This window comes from Apteryx rowi, unplaced genomic scaffold, assembly GCF_003343035.1.
Source record: "Apteryx rowi isolate R43461 unplaced genomic scaffold, aptRow1 scaffold_125, whole genome shotgun sequence".
Classification (NCBI taxonomy): Eukaryota; Metazoa; Chordata; class Aves; order Apterygiformes; family Apterygidae; genus Apteryx; species Apteryx rowi.
Window position 1 is genome coordinate 276,329 of NW_020447475.1, and position 16,426 is coordinate 292,754.

Sequence of the window (16,426 nt, forward strand, 5' to 3'; positions counted from 1 at the left end):
TGCTCTCAGTTACTCTGGTGTGAATCTCAGTGGAGTTGCTCTGGATTGACACCGATGTAGCCGAGAGAAAAACCTGCCCYGTCAGTTTTCCTTCTTCGGTGACCATTCTTCTAAATCTTGGGATCCATCTGAGATAATGCTCCTTGGTTGCCGGGCTTCACCAAGCCAGCTGGCATCYCTCTGCCGATCTGGAAGTGTTTAGCTCACAGTATTTCCTTACRGCTTCATGGACACTTCTAGTTGTCAAGGAAAGAGAAACTCAAGAGCTGCCTCGCCTATTCTGAGTGCAGTCATTTGGGTAGCAGGTCCAAATGGCTCTGCCTATGTCCCGGAAAAAAAATCAGCAGCATGACAGAAATTAGAGTCTAACGCCCTTCTGCATTGAAAACGGAGGGTTTTTTAATCTTTGGCACCTGCAGAAGGCTGTTTTTCACAAAACTGAGTGATAAAACCCTACAAGAAACACTCATCCCCAAACTATCTGTGTGGCTTTTGCACACATCTGTTTCTCTCCTGTCCTCAAGAGATGTCTAAAATCTAATTAACCAATTAATTTGCAAATATATTCTAATTTATTCAAGGCAGATTTTCTTAGTGTTAAATTATCTGACAGTGAACCGTACGCTGTACACAGGAACAGGACTTCATTAAAATACCAAAGGTTACACAAATGGAATAAAAATTATATTTGTACTACAGTCAGCACATACTTATATCCCCTAATGAGAAAATGTGTTTGTATTTGCCTATTTCTAATTTGTTTTTGCATGTTTGGTGTAAACCTGTGTTTAATACATTCACAATACCAAACTACTATACCTAGTGTGGAAACATGAATATTCTGAGAGGTCTCCACTTCTACTTAACTTGCAAAGGAATTTAAATTTATAAATAAACCACAATCAGCACTGTCAAAACTCTTCTCTCTGCCACAGCAATGGCACAGTTTGTTCTGCAGGGAGAGGGAGGCATTACCATTTGCAAGCCCAGCTCTCCTCACTGCCTCCTGAAGCAGGTACCCATGTTTATGGGGAAATCTCAAGTTATAATTGACAGCACTTGTGCAAAATGAGTCAAAAGGAAAAAGCTAATGTGTTGGTCTTGATTGCCGCATTGAAATGTTATTTTTTTCCCCTGACTCGATAGCTGTATGGGTACAAAATACAACAGCTGGCTCCAATTCTGACAGCTACGGGAGAGATTGTATTGTTTATCCCATKGCATCAGTCGCAGCTACACTCGACCTTTACAAAAACACGAGAGATGTGCTCGGTGTTTAGCAAAAAAAAAAACCAACCAAAAAAAACCCAACTCAACCCCCCAAAAAACCTCTTCCCTCTGTAATTACTAACTACCCAAGTATTTTTTTATACAGCATTAGCACAAACAAAAATACTTTTTCTGAATACATCAGGCTGAGAATTACCTCTTGAAGAGATTAATACCAGTTATTTTCTTTACCTGACAAGTAATTTAGTATTTTTATTATAGTTTATTATACTACAGTTGCAGCATGGTCAATCAAGACCAAGTAACTACCCTTCAGGTGTATGCATACCTAAGGAAGGGACTATTTCTGTATTGAAAGATGTCCTAGGTAAATCTCTAAAAAGTGAAGAAATGAGGGACTTTTCCCATGTTACACAACCGATCGGTGGCTGAGCTACAAACGGAGGCCAGACCTCTCGAATCGCAGCCCAGCGCTGCAAACCCTGGGTTGCCGAGACGCATCCGAGTCTGTTTTCCTGCCACCAGGACTACGTGTTAACAAYGCGCTCCATAAATCCCGCGTTGCTCGAGGCAGCAGGCGCCGGTGCAGCAGGAATCGCTCACTTGTAGCGCCGGCCCCYGGGACAGCGGGTGCAGGACCCCGGGGACAGCGGGGACAGCGGGTGCGGGACCCTGGGGACAGTGGGTGCTGGGCTGTGGGGACAGCGGCTGCAGGACCCTGGGGACAGCAGGTGCCAGGCCACAGGGACAGCAGCCACGGGGCTGCTGCCTTCCCGGCACGGCACGCTTGGGAATTGGAGTGGGATGTTCTCGGAGTGCCCAAAGTGTAATTTTTACTTAAAAAGAGTAGGACAAGCCAGCTATCTTTGGCGGGGGGGGGGAATTAGACTGAGAGATACCTGCAAAGCTGGGGAAGAGTCGAAATCCCTGCATTTTGGGGCATGCTATCAATTTTAAAATTATACTTTTGACATTTTTCACTGCTTATTTTTAGCGGCAACGCTTAAGGCAAATACATACAGAGGCTGAAGCGCCCTCCCACCCCTCCTCATGTTTAATACTGAGCGTGTTTACTTGGAGCACTCAGGGACCTGGAAGAGGGGATGCTCTGCAAAGGAACCACATCTCCAGGCGACGGAGCTGACTCAGGCGGGGACGGCCCGTGACAAACCCGCCGCCGGCAGGTTAGAGGGCACCCCTGCTTCTGATGGCATTCGCCGCCGAGAAAATGCAGGTTACTGCACAACTGGGTATAGTAAATGGGCTTATACAAACACATTGCGAGGCTCAAAAGTAGGCAGCGTCAATCAGAAAAGAGAGCGCAGGCTCCGGCTCAGCAGAGACCTGCCTGGATGCGTAGCAGCGGGGCCGGGAAAACAAGACAGGAGTGGGACAGGTGAGGAGGAGAYGAGCAATATAAAGAAGGAAGCCTTGATACTCCCATTTATAAGAACAGTCAATACAAGGAGACGTATTTAAAGTGATAAAAGATTTTTTTTTTTTTAAACACACAGTTTATAATTAAGTTGTGGAACTAAATGCCACTGAACATAATTAAGGCCAGAAACTTGTGTGAATGAGCAAAGGGTATTGAGAATATCAAGCTATGTTAGATTCAACATAAAATGAGCGAGGGATGCTTAAACTGTGTTTTCACGGTATACCTCAGACTAGCCCTTGGGAAAGTTATTTCGTGGTCATCTCTTACAGATTTTTACATCTTCCTCAAATATTAGTACCAACCACAGCCAAAGGCTGGATTAGACTGCCCACAAATATAAGGTGGTATGGAAACACCCCCAATCCTTAGTCCCTAGTAGTTGATATTACTACATCTTATTTCCCCAGGTCTCCTTTCAGACAGAGAGTTTACAGGGAATCTTTTCCGTGTTTGCAGGAGTCTTTCACACAACAAGAAAGAATATAGAAACGTAGAAAAAAAAGAACCGAAAAAAGTTGTCAGTGGGATGAGGAGCAGATACAGGATCTGAAACTAATTTTAATTCATTTTTAAAGCTCTTTTCCTTTTCACCTGTATGTGAAATATGCAGAAAGCAAATGCTCAGTTACAAGGTCAGAGCCACATGGGGTGGTTCTGGCAACCAGGTGAACTGCTTGAGTTTGCTGTCACAGCTCATTACGTCAGGAGAACCTGTCCACATGGCTCCAGAGCTGACGTGGCTGGTTATTCACTCCAAAAAGCTTTTACATTTATTTATTTTTACTCATATCCCAAACAAAGATTTAAGCAGTGCCCCTATTTGCTGGCTGCGCTGGTCACTGACAGAGCTACCTAAAACCACTTAGGACTGAAAATGAAGCTCTTGCAATTTCACGGGTAAATCACAAAAATGCCCTCATAAATGATCTATTCTGCTTCTAGGCTTTGACCTGAAATCCTGATCATTTTATCTGTCAGACCTAACTATGAAATGCAGACTGTCCCGCACCAGAGGCTCCATAAACGGGGGTGAGGAGGGGGGCACTGGGCTCATGCTGGCTGTCTTAATGTGGGTGCAACCTTGTTGCCATATACAAAGTTGACAAAGTATCTGAAAGCCATTCCCACTTGTGCTGGTCCTAAACCATCCTTCCATCCCAGATCTGTGCTAAGACTTTTGAATCCTTCAATAACAACAGGAGATCTCCCCCCTCTCCAAGCTTTCTTATCTTAAAAATTGTACGTATTTACATACTTGTCTATAATGTAACACTGTTAAACTTTGCAACTAGACAACAATTCTCTGGTTTAGGTATTAATAAACTATTGATGCATCCGTCGATTGACTATAAATGAAGATAACACTCTGCAAAAATTCTGAAACTTAAAAAAGGTCTCTGATCAAAACTGCTTCCTCTTTTAGTGACAGCTCAAGCTATTAAAAATATACTCAGCATCATCTGCCTTAATGTCAGCCACAGCAAATTACTGTCCCGATCCTGAGGATCCCAGAAGGAAAGCACAATTTCTTCTCCATTTTTCATATAAGGTAAATGACAATTCTTCCTTTGCTCAAGCACGGCCTACCACTCACAATGCGTTTCATATGCATACTGTTTTTGGCTCTCCACTGAAATGGCATTATATGTTCTCAGGTCTTCCTGACAAGCTTTAGCTTAGTTAAGACTCGCTCAATATTTTCTTCTTAGCTGTTGGAGAGGAAAATAAGGTGGGAAAAAGTCTGAAATTGTCACAGCACCAAAAGGCTTTGCCTAAAATCATGCAGCCATGATTTAAAGCTAAGTGACAGTCTATAATTGAATTGTCTAAGGTTGCTTAAGGTTTATTTACTCAATTCAGACATACAGCACACATGCTGAAAAACACAGGTCTTTACTTATTCATATGAAAAGCAGGAGGGGGTCACCAACTCTGCAGGTACCTCTGGTACTGAGGAACTGCCTACAAGTGTTGCAGCTCTTAGGGCAGCTTCAGTGGAGCAACAGAAAAGCACCATCTTGTCTAGAGGAAGGGAAGACACATACAACTCGGGATTTCCYATCTGGGAAGAGAGGACAGAGCTCACGCAGAAAGCTGCTGAAGTCTCTCTAGATGGCTTCAACAGACGGAGAGGGCAGAGCCATTTCTCAAGCCCTTGCTGCAATATCCTCCCCATCCAGCGCCTGTCTCATGTATTTAGATAGCCATTTGGAAGCGTGCACACTTTCTTCTTGTGCCCGTACAATGTTTAGCACACTTACACGTAGCACCAGATTAAAAATGAACAGCAGTGATAAAGCATTTGTAGTACAGACAAGGGGGAAGGTGCAAGCATCCCCACTCTTGCCTTGATAAGGGCACAGCCATGCTATGAGTACAAAAATGTTCAAGCTGACACTGGATAAACTAATCCTGTCATGACAGCACCAGGAAGGCACAAGACTATGGCATTCATGCCAACACAGGCTTAGTACAAATGTGTTCGCAACAGCCTCCACACCCAAATGGATGAATGGATATACGTGGTGGAAGTGAAGGACTGCTAACGCCTTCACTGCAGGGAGCTGCTGCACCGGCCTTGACCCTAGCCTCTCCGTTAGGGCAATCAAGAACAATTTGGACAACTGTCCATGCAAAAATATGAAATAAAGGTCTGAGGCCGCACAACACATTTAACACCAAAGAACCAACACAGTCTGTTAATCTGCACCACCACAATGTGTTAATCTTCAGCCACTGCTAGCTTAAGTCTCTGTTTTTCAGAAATCACTAAATAAAAGAAACAAATGTTTAAAACACACTTTTTCCAGCAAGTATGCAATCTGGTACTTTAGATACTTCTACAATGCTTATATGTAAAATTGCAGACCTACAGAAATGCTCCYGAAATCTACTGGAATGCCTCTAGCATGCTTTGCTATATGAACTTTCAAAGACATCCTGTTGTTCATCCTGTTCACCCTACTGGTCAGCCAACAATACGCACATAGTATGAGCGTATAACTCAAGATCTTCTCTCATACAAACAGCTCCATTAGATCAGTAGGTAGACAGAACCGACATAAATATGTACACATGCACAAATACACTCAGATCCAAAATACTCGGTTTGATTCAAACTGACTRTTATCTTGGGCCCGTTCTTGGTCAAGGTCTCCATCCCCTCCCAGTACAGCAAATGTATTACACCTTTCACTATGGAAGGAGACAGAGTTACACAGTGGTCTAAGCAGATAGCCCTGAAGGAAATACTCGACCTGTATAGCTGGGGGGAGACCACAGCCACCTCAACGTGTCCTTCCTTTCCAACTGAAGTTGGTCAGAGCCACTCACAGCAAGCTTTTAAGAGCCCTTGACAACACAATCATTAAATTTCAGTACACATTAGTCAACTCTAAAACTTTATGTTCACATACCAGATACTCCCCAATRCTAATCTAATGAGCACTTTGAAACACCATATTTTAATTATAGCAGCTCTCTTGCCATTTTTTTCTTTTAAGGACCCTTTACGTTTGCCCAGTATAGATATTTTGACTCTTCATACTAACCTGGGGCAACCTAGCAGAAATGTCTGACTTTTTTTCCTGGTCAGATAAATGAAGGCTGCAGAATTAATGAGGGAATAAACTCTAGGACTTCTAAGATGGCATTCACTGCCTTGGTTAGTCTGATTCCTGCTCTCATGGGAAAACCCTAGGGAAGAAAAATGGCAGGTTCTGAGTGGATGAAGTCTGAGTTTTATGGACTCGCTGTTCACACTGTAGCAAAACTACGGCTACGAGTGAGAAAAAATAATTAGGTCCCAAATCTGCATTAAAACATTTTTGCAGGATTTTGTTCTTGAAATGGAAAACTGTTCCCACAAGGTCTATTTTTAGACATTTTATTTTAAAGAGATCAGAAAAACTCTTCATGTTTAAATTTCTCAGTGGGAAGTTTTTACAGTAATGATACTTAGAACTAGAATAATGATGACAGAACAGAGGAAACGAGTGAATACCGTAGGTCCCCAGAAATACAAGCGTAGGGCTGAAATCAATGCGCCCTTAACAAGGGACTTGCTCAGAACATTCATTCCAACAGCGAGGGTGCACCCTCATTAGCCATACTGCGCTTATTCATTACGGTTATTTGCAAATAATTTCATATATTTTGGGATAATCAACTACAAAAAATACTGTTTATCGTTTTAATCCACAGAAAGTCAGTCTCAGAGTCAATTCTTTTGACCTGATTTCATCGAGATGGGCATCATACTTTCAAGTCAAAATCTGAAGCAAATGGCTGGCTTTTCCAAACAGGAGGCAGGGGTGTGCCTGAACGGCTCACACCATAGCTGGGAGGACAGGGCACAGGAAGGGTCTACTTACAGACGAGGTGGGAAGGATGCTCATTTCTTCTCAACACTTTAAGTGGGGGAGAGCAAAGGGTGAGGAGAAAGGAAGAATAAGGCCTCAAACAGTGATGAGGGTCTAGTGGAGTAAGAGAAAGAGATGAGGTGGGGGTTTTGTTTTTGAGAGAAAAAGCAGGGTAAGACAGTTTAACAGACCATCTCATTGCTTTCCAAAACTCGTGGAAGGATCTCCCTTATTTTCTCCATCAGTCCCTTGGTAGCAGATGCTTGATTTTTTTTTTCTTTTAATTGCTTTTGTACAGACTGCAGGGTCATGTTCCACCAGAGCCTTTGTACACACTGGGTTCAGTTCTCAGGGCGAAGCCCAAAACTCTTGAGTTTTTGTTTCTTACAAGAATGTTTTGTGACTTCCCCTGAGAATCTGGCCTTGCACTGCCATCACACATACTTCTGGAAGGAAATTATCTATCTATACCAGAAGCAACTTCTGAATCATTTGTGACACGTTTCCTCTTTTAGACAGAGTGAAAATCTTAGCCCCAGCTTCCTCTTTCTCCCACCAAAACCTCATGTGTTTAACCCTTTAGAGTTACACTCCTCATGGAGAGTAATTTAAGGAGACACACACTCCCCACTTGGCCCTAAGCATTCATCTGGCTGGATGGCTGGAAATTGCCAAATTATTAACAGACAATGGAGTGAGAAGACTATAAGAAAAAYGTAAGAGTGTGGTTGGCCAACAAATAGTTTAAAGAAAATGTTTTTACTCATTAGCCTTTTCACAGCACGTGCTGGATTTCAGTTAGATGCAATGGCTGGTTCAGTAATGTGGGATCCAGGCTCTGAAATCCCAAATTTTCAGGGTGTCAGAATCTAACYTGGTGCTGGAGAGGGCACAGGGGAGAGGGGGACAAAGTTGGTATTAATTTCGACCTCTGTGACTCTCCTGTCAGCCAAAACCAGCTGAGGGTTTAAATTCTGAATCTCCCMAAACCTGAATTTCTTTTCCAACAGTGTTTCCTGTCCTGAAGGACAGAAAATTCCCCTTCTTTAGGAATTGCTTGTTGGTGCCCGGGTGCCTGCACTTTGGTTTGCAACTAGAAAATTCTTTGGAGACATGTGTGACATTTCATGCTGCCAGAGAAAAAAATATGCCCAAAAAAGGCTGGTTTAACAACAACTTCTTGACTTTTCACTCTGCACCAATTAAAAAGAATTAGAATACTGGAGAGAAAAATTTTAGCCATTCAAAAGGCCATCTTAGGCCTCTCTGTTCCTTAGCAACATGCTGAGCAACAGCCATAAGTATTTAACCATACTGCATCAGCTTGTAGCGGGCGTTCAAGTTTGGGGATAACAAATTCCAGGAATAACTACTTAGAAATGATGCTTCTTAAATGCCTTGCAAATCCAGTCAAATGAGGGTCTTACGGGGTCTCCGTGTCTTCCAAGCCAAGAAAAGCAAGAATATTGTCTAATATTCACTTATTTACTTATCACAATAGGATTTAAAGGCCTAATCCTGAGAACTTCTTGGAATACTTGCAAAGCAAGCGTTCCCAGCTATAGTAAATATTAGAGAGCACAAGTAAGGTCAAAAGCTATACATTTGCTTAATTCCCATTAAAATAAATAAGAGAACWGTGCCTAAATGCTCTGGCATATTTGGCCTTGAGTGTTTTTCAGGCTCAAGCTCTCAGATACTGCCATGACAGGCACTACAGAAAGCACTAAAAAGGGATTAGATACCTTCAGATTCCCAGCAAGAACTAAACAAGGCTAAGCTGCCACCATGCACATTTACAATATAGCCCTTGAGTCCTCGCCGGCTTCCCTCACATCAGTCATGTCAACACTGCATTTGCCTGAACCCAGAATTTGGATATTTGATTACACAAATAGATTAGAGGGGGAGGGTGTGAGTGAACACAATTCTGAGAAATGAACCAAAGAAGCAATTTATTTCACGCTTAAATGGTCCACTGCAAGTAACAGGGAAACTTTTTCTTTATTTGGACTTTGGGAGATAACTAAATTGGTCAGCAGCTGAAAAATCTGACTCACTCCCTCACCATAAAATTCACCGTCAGCAAAGCCTCCTTCCTCCTCCTCATCTCAGCCATACAGCAGTGGTTGTGGCGATGGTTTGCGGGTGTAAGAGGAAGCCCCACATGCACAGTTCATTTTTCAGCCCATCCACCACTGCTATACCACCATTAACAAGTCTGCTTTATCAAATGAATATGCATTAATCAAGGTCTCTGCTGTTTTTCTGGTTAGCAGAGGAGCTCTGGGGAGGGAGAAATGCCCCCGTTTCGTGCCTYGGGCCAGTCTGCAGCTGAAGGTGCAGAGTAGTGATACGTGCACTGACCTGCACGCTGCTGAGGGACCTCGTGAAAGGTGGTTCAAACATCCCTTTTCAAGCAGGCACCCCAAAATCAGCTAATCTCACACTGCCTACAAGCCACACACGGCGGTTTGGGGCAGCCAGACCTTACAGGACAATGCTGATGTTTAGTGCATCCCACAACAGTCATTTGACACCGCTATGGGGGCACATGGGACCGACAGCGGCTCAAGTTTTCACCTCAAGCTGGTCCTGTGAGACTTTGGGCTTTCCAACAGCGCTGAGCTTGGCTTCGTGTCCCCCAGATGAACCCTATGGCGAGAGGAAGCCCACCACCGTGAAGTTCCTGCACTGCCTCAGTCCAGGACAGAGCTAGAGAAGGACACTGGTCTAACCAGCCTGGAGCCGGTTGGCGATGAACGGCAATGCCACGCTCCCGCTCTTCCTTGGGAAGGGAATAAAGAGTCTGAACCCCCTTAAACAAGGATTTAACATAATTCTCCATAACAAAGAACAAATATGCAATTTCTGACATCATCATTTTAGCCACTGCATTCTCGCCGATTTAGCACTGGATGCTGCTAATTATGTAGGCTCCAGAGCTCCCAACTTAAAATAGGAGCTTGCAGTGGCTGTTGCAAGCCAGCAGCTTTCCCTGCTAAGATGGGTCCTGCTGCGCTCCCGGGGAGCCGCCTTTCGAGAGTGCAGCCAACCGTCTGGCTCCGGATACTAACCAGCAGCAGACACAAGGCTCGTCGTTTCGTCTGTGCAAGGTGATGGTTATTCTGAGGGTAAATAAGAGGCTCCGTCACATCACCGATCTTTTTAAGTTGCACTCGGCGATTTGCCTGGCATTATGCCTGGAAAACTGAGGGCATAATGCAACTTAGGAGCAAAAGTAACAAGCATCTGGTGGGCCACAGCTAGTCCTAGCCACAGCTATTTTTTAAGCTGGACAAGTTTTGAAAGGTTATTTGGCAGGGTTTGCTATGTGTTCAGAGACCCGGGTTTTATTTAACTGTGCTGATGAACTCTGCTCATGGACTTTTCTGTGTTTTAAAGTCATTGCCCATTACCAGTTACACTGCTATAGATTTTCCAAAGCTGCCAGAAAATGAACCTGTATTTCCAGCAGGTCACTGGCAGACACGGAGAGCAAGGGGAACAGAAGGTTGTGCAAACAGAAGCCGCGCTCCTCTGCGAAGCCCCAGTGTGGCCTGGATGGATATCCAGCAGGCAGCGGAGCACGTGGCGCCCTGTTAACCAACTACCAGCGCTGCGGGTCCCTGTCCTGCTCTGCAGCTTTACGCTGTAAAACAGATGAACGGCAAGCGCTCATCCAAAGCATTGCGGTTGCAAAGTACTCTGTTYGCCAGCAGCAGTTTTGTACTTGCTGCCTCTTTGGGCCACATATGCCTGTTGCCCCCTTTGCCCAATGTTGGCTTCCCCCTCTGCTAAAATCACTCTGGGTCCCCCCAGCCGTCGGCAAACAGCCGGGCAAGGAGCAACAGGAGAGCAGGCAACTTCACACAACTGCAGGAAGGCTTTGCTTCCCATAGCGCAAGCAGTGAAGACTAAAGATGACGTATGTATAATTAAAYACCTCTTTAGGGCCATGCTGAACTGTAGTCACAGGTCAATGAACAGCTTTCTAACAGATTCAGGCGATCGGCTGCAGTCCATGTGGAATGGGATCTCCCGAGAGTAAAATGTCAGCTGGGTTTCATGGGGGCGGATTTTCGCTCTCTGCCTAAAACATTTTCATTTTGGTCACTTTTGCAATCACTGCACCCAAACCAAACTGCTCAGAAAGGCAAAAGTGCACAACAGAAAGCGGAGACTTCAAAGGAGTCATTTTCTTTCTGAAATACATTTCTCTCATTTTCTATCAAGCTTGAAAACAGCATCTCAGTAGACTTCTGCTTACTTGAATAGAGGTTAATAAATTACTCTGCTTGAAAAATGTCCATATGTTTCAGACAGTGAGCTTCTGCTCTGAAGTTTCTTTTAAATCTGTTTTCACACTGAACAAATAAAACCAACTGCTTTTCAACCTTTTTTTTTTTCCTGGCAACACCTCTTAGACACCAAATAAGCACCCAAAACCATCCACTGCAAGCACAAGCAACACAGCAATTAGTCACCGAACAAGGCACCACGAGAAACATGTCTTCACTGGCCCATACGGCAGATTACATAAAACCTCCATTTCAGAGTGTCGGTGCATCACTTGCACAAATACTTGTAGTCTGAAACTCCTCACCCGGAGGTGCAGCCAGGTGCTTCCCACTGCGACGGCCGATCTGCCCTAGTTGCCTTGGCCCGCTCCCGCTATGGCACCGAAAAACACCCCTCTCCCACTCGGCACAGCCTCTGTTCAAGTCCTCAGCAGTTGTTTATAAAGCTGGACATCCCTTGACTGACTGAAAAAGGAAATCTGCTCTATGATTAAGCCTGCTCCAGCCAGCGGATAACACACCTGGCTCCATTTCCCTCATTTAGCACCACTTGCACGCTCTTCCCAAAGCGCTAAATCAGTTTTCGCTCAGATGGAAACGCTGCAGAAATCGGTCTCTCCACTTGAACACGAAGGGGGAGGTTAAGCAGACGTGGCCCTGGAGCACAACTCTATCTTGAGGATCTGAACTATTTCAGAAGCAGTGGGAAACAATGACATGTTACGGATGTAAGGAGAGTGACTAACAGTGATTTGCATTCCAGCAACTGCTGGCAAGCCAAGAATATTAGACTACTCAGCCAACATTTAAAAATTACCTTTCATAACATCTTCTGAAGACAAAACCGGATTGTTTGCACCACTTACACATAATAAAGAGATAGGTCCTTATTTTCAGAAGCATCCACTAACAAGAGGTGTCTTGAGTTTAAAATTAACATATTTATCCTGACTTTGAAAGGTGTTCCACACACAAGTATCTTGACCAAGTGTACCTTTGAAAATGTTGGTCCGGATGTACCAACTTAAATCCTTTAATGGATTTTCTCATGCATTCTCTAAAAACAGATTCCCCTGTTAAAGAAAAATAAATTGAGGAGAACATCTTAGCTAAAGCTAACTATTTCAAAAAACTTAATTGATTAATTTATCTACAGTGGATGCTGCCAATTCATTCAAATCAACTTTCTTAGTGAAAACATTTGATTTAATACTTTTTGACACATAATGAAATTGTCATAATAATTGGTTTTAATATTTTAAGTGGTGGAAAAAGTCTGGATTTGTGTTTTAAAAGGCTGTTAGTTAAAAAATGAACTGGAGTTTAAAAGAAAAGCAAGAGATCAAAATCAAAATAAGGCTAATTTTTTTTACTTCTTTCTTTCTTTCTTTCCTGTTTTCTACAGTTTGGATATTAGCTCTGCCTCGGAGTCTTCCCATATCTTTTCTGATTTTATAATCATATTTTCTGATTAAAAAAAAAGCTTTCTGTTGCTGCAAGAACTCCCTCAAAATCATGAGTCAGAAACTTACTGTGAAATAGTACCGGAAAAAATAATTATACTGACTACACAAAGCACTGTCACCTACACTGAGCCTGAAACTCACTGGTGTAAAGAGGTCCAAACACAAAATTTAGGGCATTCATCTAAACTTAATAAAATAGAAAAAAATGCTACTTTTCCTAATCTTTCAGTTATTAGTAATGCTATGTGTTAGTTGTAGCAAATATTTGTAAAACACTGTGAAGCTTAAATTGCATGTGCTTCTGGCAGTTGATATTCCTGAAACTAAAGAGCCAGCGTCCTTTCAGAGGACTAATATACTGAATACATCAGGATGGCTTATGTGCGAACCATCATGAAACAGGAGATACTGCTGCTAATAATCTGTAAATAAAGGGAAAGTGGCTTTTTCGATTTCACAATTAAGCAAGATAATACTTTCATCAATTATATATTTATGTAACATATTCCCAATAAGGATATAATAAATGGTATTATGACTCTTGATTAACAGCTCAAAGAAAATCCATTTAATTGCCCCTGCCTTTGCAGAAAGTAACCCTCTTTGTCTATAAACCTTTCCCTAAATCATAAACATGACTGTACACTCCTGGAAGCGTATCGCAGCTTCATATCCCATTACTCACTAATTAGAAAAGTCTAAATCCAGACCTGATGCTGCTGCTTTGCTCAGAGAATATCCTTCCGTCTAGAAGCAGAGCCAGGATTACCTCAACTTATTCCAGGCATGCGGCAGGAGCGGCCTGGGCGTGCGCAGCCGCGGGGCTGTCCCCGCGCTGGCAACCCAGCATGCGGGACACGAGGGGAGGACCGGGCTCAGCAAGAGCCACCGGGTCTTCACCACTGCCTGGAAACTCTCCTGTGGGGAAGCTTTAGTGAGGATGAGATGCCCGGGGCAGGAGGCAGGAGGAAGGGACACTGAGAAGACTGTGAGGGTTTGGGTTTTTTGGGGAGGTGGTGATGGTGTAAAACAGTGCAAAAAATCCAAGCCACTGCTGCTGAAGGGTTGCAGTGGGATCCAGGCATCTTACACAGAGTAACTACTTAGGCAACTAAGAGAAAGGCAAGTTAAAAAAAAAATCTCAACCCAACCCAATACCTGAGCTGCACAGGAGAAAAAGCAAAGAAAACATGATCCTGCCCTCCGAGCCTTTCTTTCAAGTGCAGAAGAGGAGAAAGGACCATGCACCTGTGGCTACAATATCAGTCCAAGCCTCCTGACCATCTTCCACTCCATCTGTTTTAAAGCAACTACTACAGTAGAAATACATATTCTTCACCTTTTTTTTTTTTCAGAGCAGGTTGTCTTCCATCCACTCAATCATTCTACTTTGTGTAAGCAACAGGGTTTATAGATTCATTGCTTAGCAGCTATTCTTAGAGCTCTCTTTATGCCATGAAACACTTTAGCCCTAAATTTCATCCTACGTATTCCTATTTCATTTAGGTTGCTGTTTTACATCAAAGCACACAGCAGCAAGCAGCTGCAGCTTCATTCATCTTCCTTATTCCAGGTTTGAACACACTGAATATGCTCATGGGTTTGTGAATTACACATTTATTTTTGTGCAGAATGAAGCTATTGAATATTCCAGTTAGACTCAAAATGTTTGAGAGAAGTCTCTTAAATTTTTCAAAAGCCAAGTGCTGAAATATGCTAGCCAGGAGAGCTGTTGAGCTTTTGGACACCCAGATGAATGACTGTATGGCGAACAGCAGGAAGGGATCTCAGTCTACATCCCACCACAGACTGAAGACAAGGGAGCAGGTGACCACGGGAAGCTAGCTCATAAGGTCCTATGAAAACTCTGATGAAAGCCGGTGGATGCTGCTGAGGATCCACAGATTGTAAAGTCTTCTTTACAATCTTCTTTAGCAGAGACCATCCGCTCTGATAGCTGCAGGAGATCCTGACACCAGCAGCAGCAGTGATGAAACCAGAGCACACCACCATGACTGCTGCTTTGGCCAAAACTGCGTCTTGCCGGGGGAAGCTGAAGAAATTCCAGTTTCCTTCTTGCCTCTCAGTAGGACAGGAGCAGATCAGACCTGGTTTGTCAAGGACCACAAGTAATACTGAGGGGAGGAGAGAAGCTGCTCCCAGTCTGCTTTTAGACCGTGCAGTGGTCATCACATCAGCTACAAACCGATGGAACACTGCAAGAAAAATTAATCCTTGGTAGTTTCTCAATTTCCTCAAACAGTGACATCTGATACACAAATACGACATGTGCTGGACAACGCCGGAGGCTGCGCTGTTTGACCGCAGACACCTCCTCAAGCTGAACACTACTGCAGGATGCTTAACTCCAAGTGGGTGACTATTTCCCCCACTTGGAATGTATTGTGCCAGGCTTAAGGAAAAGAAGTTGACATTTACCTGTTTCTAGGTTTAAATTTCATTTGGGTGGGTGGTGAGAGAACAGCTCAGAAGCAGAGCCAAGACAGAGTAATGAGCAACTTTTATTCCTCGAAGCTTTGTAAAGTGGTAAAAAAAATCTATTATTTCCAAAGCAGGTTGTTTCCCCTAATTAGTGAGTCATCTCTGCTAATAAAGATTACAACAGGGCATTAAAGCAACGCTGAAGATGGGAGCGTTTATGCAGGTCAGTAGGGGTTTTCCTAAACATTTTGATTACAACTTTAACTGCACTAAAACACATGCAAAAACCCTATCATTAAATTTAAACAGCCTGATGATATGCAGTACAGGACTATGAAAACTGCAAATAAATTGCTGTAATCTGCCACGCTGTCACTTACTCCTGCTCCTCAACAGCCATAATTGACTAATAGGATAATAAGGTGGCAGCGTACGAATCTGAAGGCTATACTCCATTGTTTTAAATGCCCTTGAGGAGAAAATACTCCAAGTCAAGAAGACAAAGTGGCATGATCACAATCATCCCCATTGATTCACCATATTTAAATGCTCATCTGGACTCCCGGATTACTCAGTGTAAAATGCAATGCCATCCCAGTCCATTCTGCAGGATGACAAATGTACCCATGGTTAATTTTTAATAGTTGCTGCATATACGTAATGCCTTTGCTTAAGAGTGTTTCGCTCTTGCCTCTCCACACCTCCCTCCCCTCCTGGCCACAGGCACTGAGGAACAAGCCTGGAAAGTCACAGCAAAAAGCATCTTCTTGGGCAGAACAGCTCAATGACTGAGCTTGAGCTTGTGGAGTCCAGCGTCGCTGCATCACGGGGTGAAATCCATTTCATCTCTCAACTCCCTAAATGCTAATGCAGTAGGGAACCCTCCTTTATGTCACTTCAGGTCCAGAGCATGAGCAGCAGGCTCGTGCAAAGTCCTGCGTGAGGGCATCCTACGAGCAATCTTCTACTAATTTCAGCAAGCAAACAATCACTGTGCAAAAACGGTCCTGGTGAGCTAGCGTATGATAAACTGATGACTGGGACAAACTGGGAGGATTTAATCTTCAGAGGAATGCCATTCACAGAAGAGTATTAGGGGAGCTCGGAGCGAACGAGGCATTTTGCCAGTGGAGTGGAGGCCCATCTGGATAACGTTCCTTTCGGGAGAGAAATGCCCTTTTGTTA

At 43.6% G+C, this 16,426-nt stretch overlaps 1 protein-coding gene across 1 annotated transcript in view; it reads right to left on the reverse strand.

The window, feature by feature from the left end:
• EXT1 (exostosin glycosyltransferase 1) overlaps window positions 1-16,426 on the reverse strand; it is a 188,023-nt gene that overhangs the window by 42,221 nt on the left and 129,376 nt on the right. The gene's annotated exons all lie outside the window — the stretch shown is intronic.